The sequence below is a fragment of the Salvelinus alpinus genome, chromosome 29 (genome assembly GCF_045679555.1).
Source record: "Salvelinus alpinus chromosome 29, SLU_Salpinus.1, whole genome shotgun sequence".
Lineage (NCBI taxonomy): Eukaryota > Metazoa > Chordata > Actinopteri > Salmoniformes > Salmonidae > Salvelinus > Salvelinus alpinus.
In genome coordinates, this window is record NC_092114.1 from 16282582 (window position 1) to 16289550 (window position 6969).

Sequence of the window (6969 nt, forward strand, 5' to 3'; positions counted from 1 at the left end):
ACAGGTATGACACGGCTTGGGGCCCATACGACTCTCTTGATCAGATGAGACAGGTATGACACGGCTTGGGGCCCATATGACCCTCTTGATCAGATGAGACAGGTATGACACGGCTTGGGGCCCATATGACTCTCTTGATCAGATGAGACAGGTATGACACGGCTTGGGGCCCATATGACTCTCTTGATCAGATGAGACAGGTATGACACGGCGTGGGGCCCATATGACTCTCTTGATCAGATGAGACAGGTATGACACGGCGTGGGGCCCATACGACTCTCTTGATCAGATGAGACAGGTATGACACGGCTTGGGGCCCATACGACTCTCTTGATCAGATGAGACAGGTATGACACGGCGTGGGGTCCATACGACTCTCTGGATCAGATGAGACAGGTATGACACGGCGTGGGGCCCATACGACTCTCTCGATCAGATGAGACAGGTATGACACGGCTTGGGGCCCATATGACTCTCTCGATCAGATGAGACAGGTATGACACGGCGTGGGGCCCATATGACTCTCTTGATCAGATGAGACAGGTATGACACGGCTTGGGGCCCATATGACTCTCTTGTTCAGATGAGACAGGTATGACACGGCTTGGGGCCCATATGACTCTCTTGTTCAGATGAGACAGGTATGACACGGCTTGGGGCCCATACGACTGGGTTAGGAAACAACTTGTTGACTGTCAGTCTGAGAGAGACAGAGCATCAGATCCCTGAACCATTTCTGATTTCAGACACCAGGAAGAGATGACTAGAGAATAATGAATCTGTCTTCCATGTCATAACGTTGTTAGCAGACACTTTTATCCAGAGAGACAGTCACACGTACAATTTCCTGTATGGGTGTGAACCCAGCGGGAATCGAACCCACAAGCGTCATGCTCTACCAACCGAGCCACACTTGACCACTAACGTGTCACTGGTACCATAGTATTGAATAGAAGTCTGCCGTTAATGAGCTGTAGAGATATTCATTTATCCACGTGGGAGGAGTTAACAGTTCTAGTCATTGTATATGTAATCACTCTACATCTGCCTTTATGTCACAAACACTCAGAGGAGATATCCAGATACTGCGTGTATGTGTGTGTTTGTGTGTGTGCGCATGTCTGAGTGTTTGTGTGTGTGCGTGTCTGAGTGTTTGCGTGTTTGTACGTGTGTGTGTGTGTGTGTTTGTGTGAGTGTGTCTCTATGGATGTGTGTGGAAAAGCTTTAACGGGTGTGTAGTCGTTGCTAAGAGACAGGCAGCAGCACTGACACAGAGAGAGAGAGAGAGAGAGAGAGAGAGAGAGAGAGAGAGAGAGAGAGAGAGAGAGAGAGAGAGAGAGAGAGAGAGAGAGAGAGAGAGAGAGAGAGAGAAACAGTAAGAGAGAAAACACAGAAACGGAGAGAGGAAAGTCATTGGGGAAAGGGAGAGAGTGGCTGAATGAGTTTAGAGAGAGAGAAAAGGAGAGAGGTTGACATAAGAGAGATAGGATGAGCGAGCCAGAGAGAGAGCGCTAGACAGGGAAAGGAGAGGGGGTGGAGAAAGAGACATAAAGTCAGGGTGAGTGAGTTTGAGAGAATGAAAGAGATGGAGGAAGGAACAAGCAGAAAGAGAGAGGGAGAGGGGAGAGAGAGAGACAGAGAGAGGGAGAAGGGGAGAGAGACAGAGAGAGGGAGAAGGGGAGAGAGAGAGACAGAGAGAGGGAGAAGGGGAGAGAGAGAGACAGAGAGAGGGAGAAGGGGAGAGAGAGAGACAGAGAGAGGGAGAAGGGGAGCGAGAGAGACAGAGAGAGGGAGAAGGGGAGAGAGAGAGACAGAGAGAGGGAGAAGGGGAGAGAGAGAGACAGAGAGAGGGAGAAGGGGAGAGAGAGAGACAGAGAGAGGGAGAAGGGATGAGAGAGAGACAGAGAGACGGAGAAGGGGAGAGAGAGAGACAGAGAGAGGGAGAAGGGGAGAGAGAGAGACAGAGAGAGGGAGAAGGGGAGAGAGAGAGACAGAGAGAGGGAGAAGGGGAGAGAGAGAGACAGAGAGAGGGAGAAGGGGAGAGAGAGAGACAGAGAGAGGGAGAAGGGGAGAGAGAGAGACAGAGAGAGGGAGAAGGGGAGAGAGAGAGACGAGAGGAGAGGGGAGAGAGAGACAGAGAGAGGGAGAAGGGGAGAGAGAGACAGAGAGAGGGAGAAGGGGAGAGAGAGACAGAGAGAGGGAGAAGGGGAGAGAGAGACAGAGAGAGGGAGAAGGGATGAGAGAGAGACAGAGAGAGGGAGAAGGGGAGAGAGAGAGACAGAGAGAGGGAGAAGGGGAGAGAGAGAGACAGAGAGAGGGAGAAGGGGAGAGAGAGAGACAGAGAGAGGGAGAAGGGGAGAGAGAGACAGAGACAGAGAGAGGGAGAAGGGGAGAGAGAGAGACAGAGAGAGGGAGAAGGGGAGAGAGAGAGACAGAGAGAGGGAGAAGGGGATGAGAGAGAGACAGAGAGAGGGAGAAGGGGAGAGAGAGAGACAGAGAGAGGGAGAAGGGATGAGAGAGACAGAGAGAGGGAGAAGGGGAGAGAGAGAGACAGAGAGAGGGAGAAGGGATGAGAGAGAGACAGAGAGAGGGAGAAGGGGATGAGAGAGAGACAGAGAGAGGGAGAAGGGGAGAGAGAGAGACAGAGAGAGGGAGAAGGGATGAGAGAGAGACAGAGAGAGGGAGAAGGGATGAGAGAGAGACAGAGAGAGGGAGAAGGGGATGAGAGAGAGACAGAGAGAGGGAGAAGGGGAGAGAGAGAGACAGAGAGAGGGAGAAGGGATGAGAGAGAGACAGAGAGAGGGAGAAGGTGAGAGAGAGACAGAGAGAGGGAGAAGGGATGAGAGAGAGACAGAGAGAGGGAGAAGGGGAGAGAGAGAGACAGAGAGAGGGAGAAGGGGAGAGAGAGAGACAGAGAGAGGGAGAAGGGGAGAGAGAGACAGAGAGAGGGAGAAGGGGAGAGAGAGAGACAGAGAGAGGGAGAAGGGGAGAGAGAGACATAGAGAGGGAGAAGGGATGAGAGAGAGACAGAGAGAGGGAGAAGGGGAGAGAGAGAGACAGAGAGAGGGAGGGAGAAGGGGAGAGAGAGAGACAGAGAGAGGGAGGGAGAAGGGGAGAGAGAGAGACAGAGAGAGGGAGAAGGGGAGAGAGAGAGACAGAGAGAGGGAGAAGGGGAGAGAGAGAGAGACAGAGAGAGGGAGAAGGGGAGAGAGAGAGACAGAGAGAGGGAGAAGGGGAGAGAGAGAGACAGACAGAGGGAGAAGGGGAGAGAGAGAGACAGAGAGAGGGAGAAGGGGAGAGAGAGAGACAGAGAGAGGGAGAAGGGGAGAGAGAGAGACAGAGAGAGGGAGAAGGGGAGAGAGAGAGACAGAGAGAGGGAGAAGGGGAGAGAGAGACAGAGAGAGGGAGAAGGGGAGAGAGAGACAGAGAGAGGGAGAAGGGGAGAGAGAGACAGAGAGAGGGAGAAGGGATGAGAGAGAGACAGAGAGAGGGAGAAGGGGAGAGAGAGAGACAGAGAGAGGGAGAAGGGATGAGAGAGAGACAGAGAGAGGGAGAAGGGATGAGAGAGAGACAGAGAGAGGGAGAAGGGGATGAGAGAGAGACAGAGAGAGGGAGAAGGGGAGAGAGAGAGACAGAGAGAGGGAGAAGGGATGAGAGAGAGACAGAGAGAGGGAGAAGGTGAGAGAGAGACAGAGAGAGGGAGAAGGGATGAGAGAGAGACAGAGAGAGGGAGAAGGGGAGAGAGAGAGACAGAGAGAGGGAGAAGGGGAGAGAGAGAGACAGAGAGAGGGAGAAGGGGAGAGAGAGACAGAGAGAGGGAGAAGGGGAGAGAGAGAGACAGAGAGAGGGAGAAGGGGAGAGAGAGAGACAGAGAGAGGGAGAAGGGATGAGAGAGAGACAGAGAGAGGGAGAAGGGAGAGAGAGAGACAGAGAGAGGGAGAAGGGATGAGAGAGAGACAGAGAGAGGGAGAAGGGGAGAGAGAGACATAGAGAGGGAGAAGGGATGAGAGAGAGACAGAGAGAGGGAGAAGGGGAGAGAGAGAGACAGAGAGAGGGAGAAGGGATGAGAGAGAGACAGAGAGAGGGAGAAGGGGATGAGAGAGAGACAGAGAGAGGGAGAAGGGGAGAGAGAGAGACAGAGAGAGGGAGAAGGGATGAGAGAGAGACAGAGAGAGGGAGAAGGGATGAGAGAGAGACAGAGAGAGGGAGAAGGGGATGAGAGAGAGACAGAGAGAGGGAGAAGGGGAGAGAGAGAGACAGAGAGAGGGAGAAGGGATGAGAGAGAGACAGAGAGAGGGAGAAGGGGATGAGAGAGAGACAGAGAGAGGGAGAAGGGATGAGAGAGAGACAGAGAGAGGGAGAAGGGATGAGAGAGAGACAGAGAGAGGGAGAAGGGGATGAGAGAGAGACAGAGAGAGGGAGAAGGGGAGAGAGAGAGACAGAGAGAGGGAGAAGGGATGAGAGAGAGACAGAGAGAGGGAGAAGGGATGAGAGAGAGACAGAGAGAGGGAGAAGGGGATGAGAGAGAGACAGAGAGAGGGAGAAGGGGAGAGAGAGAGACAGAGAGAGGGAGAAGGGATGAGAGAGAGACAGAGAGAGGGAGAAGGTGAGAGAGAGGGAGAGAGAGGGAGAAGGGATGAGAGAGAGACAGAGAGAGGGAGAAGGGGAGAGAGAGAGACAGAGAGAGGGAGAAGGGGAGAGAGAGAGACAGAGAGAGGGAGAAGGGGAGAGAGAGACAGGAGAGAGGGAGAAGGGGAGAGAGAGAGACAGAGAGAGGGAGAAGGGGAGAGAGAGAGACAGAGAGAGGGAGGGAGAAGGGGAGAGAGAGAGACGAGAGAGAGAGGGAGAAGGGGAGAGAGAGAGACAGAGAGAGGGAGAAGGGGAGAGAGAGAGACAGAGAGAGGGAGAAGGGGAGAGAGAGAGACAGAGAGAGGGAGAAGGGGAGAGAGAGAGACAGAGAGAGGGAGAAGGGGAGAGAGAGAGACAGAGAGAGGGAGAAGGGGAGAGAGAGAGACAGAGAGAGGGAGAAGGGGAGAGAGAGAGACAGAGAGAGGGAGAAGGGGAGAGAGAGAGACAGAGAGAGGGAGAAGGGGAGAGAGAGAGACAGAGAGAGGGAGAAGGGGAGAGAGAGAGACAGAGAGAGGGAGAAGGGGAGAGAGAGAGACAGAGAGAGGGAGAAGGGGAGAGAGAGAGACAGAGAGAGGGAGAAGGGGAGAGAGAGAGACAGAGAGAGGGAGAAGGGGAGAGAGAGAGACAGAGAGAGGGAGAAGGGGAGAGAGAGAGACAGAGAGAGGGAGAAGGGGAGAGAGAGACAGAGAGAGGGAGAAGGGGAGAGAGAGAGACAGAGAGAGGGAGAAGGGGAGAGAGAGAGACAGAGAGAGGGAGGGAGAAGGGGAGAGAGAGAGACAGAGAGAGGGAGAAGGGGGAGAGAGAGAGACAGAGAGAGGGAGAAGGGGAGAGAGAGAGACAGAGAGAGGGAGAAGGGGATGAGAGAGAGACAGAGAGAGGGAGAAGGGGAGAGAGAGAGACAGAGAGAGGGAGAAGGGATGAGAGAGACAGAGAGAGGGAGAAGGGGAGAGAGAGAGACAGAGAGAGGGAGAAGGGATGAGAGAGAGACAGAGAGAGGGAGAAGGGGATGAGAGAGAGACAGAGAGAGGGAGAAGGGGAGAGAGAGAGACAGAGAGAGGGAGAAGGGATTAGAGAGAGACAGAGAGAGGGAGAAGGTGAGAGAGAGACAGAGAGAGGGAGAAGGGATGAGAGAGAGACAGAGAGAGGGAGAAGGGGAGAGAGAGAGACAGAGAGAGGGAGAAGGGGAGAGAGAGAGACAGAGAGAGGGAGAAGGGGAGAGAGAGACAGAGAGAGGGAGAAGGGGAGAGAGAGAGACAGAGAGAGGGAGAAGGGATGAGAGAGAGACAGAGAGAGGGAGAAGGGGATGAGAGAGAGACAGAGAGAGGGAGAAGGGGAGAGAGAGAGACAGAGAGAGGGAGAAGGGATGAGAGAGAGACAGAGAGAGGGAGAAGGGATGAGAGAGAGACAGAGAGAGGGAGAAGGGGATGAGAGAGAGACAGAGAGAGGGAGAAGGTGAGAGAGAGACAGAGAGAGGGAGAAGGGATGAGAGAGAGACAGAGAGAGGGAGAAGGGGAGAGAGAGAGACAGAGAGAGGGAGAAGGGGAGAGAGAGAGACAGAGAGAGGGAGAAGGGGAGAGAGAGACAGAGAGAGGGAGAAGGGGAGAGAGAGAGACAGAGAGAGGGAGAAGGGGAGAGAGAGAGACAGAGAGAGGGAGGGAGAAGGGGAGAGAGAGAGACAGAGAGAGGGAGAAGGGGAGAGAGAGAGACAGAGAGAGGGAGAAGGGGAGAGAGAGAGACAGAGAGAGGGAGAAGGGGAGAGAGAGAGACAGAGAGAGGGAGAAGGGGAGAGAGAGAGACAGAGAGAGGGAGAAGGGGAGAGAGAGAGACAGAGAGAGGGAGAAGGGGAGAGAGAGAGACAGAGAGAGGGAGAAGGGGAGAGAGAGAGACAGAGAGAGGGAGAAGGGGAGAGAGAGAGACAGAGAGAGGGAGAAGGGGAGAGAGAGAGACAGAGAGAGGGAGAAGGGGAGAGAGAGACAGAGAGAGGGAGAAGGGGAGAGAGAGACAGAGAGAGGGAGAAGGGGAGAGAGAGACAGAGAGAGGGAGAAGGGATGAGAGAGAGACAGAGAGAGGGAGAAGGGGAGAGAGAGAGACAGAGAGAGGGATAAGGGGAGAGAGAGAGACAGAGAGAGGGAGAAGGGGAGAGAGAGAGACAGAGAGAGGGAGAAGGGGAGAGAGAGAGACAGAGAGAGGGAGAAGGGGAGAGAGAGAGACAGAGAGAGGGAGAAGGGGAGAGAGAGAGACAGAGAGAGGGAGAAGGGGATGAGAGAGAGACAGAGAGAGGGAGAAGGGGAGAGAGAGAGACAGAGAGAGGGAGAAGGGATGAGAGAGACAGAGAGAGGG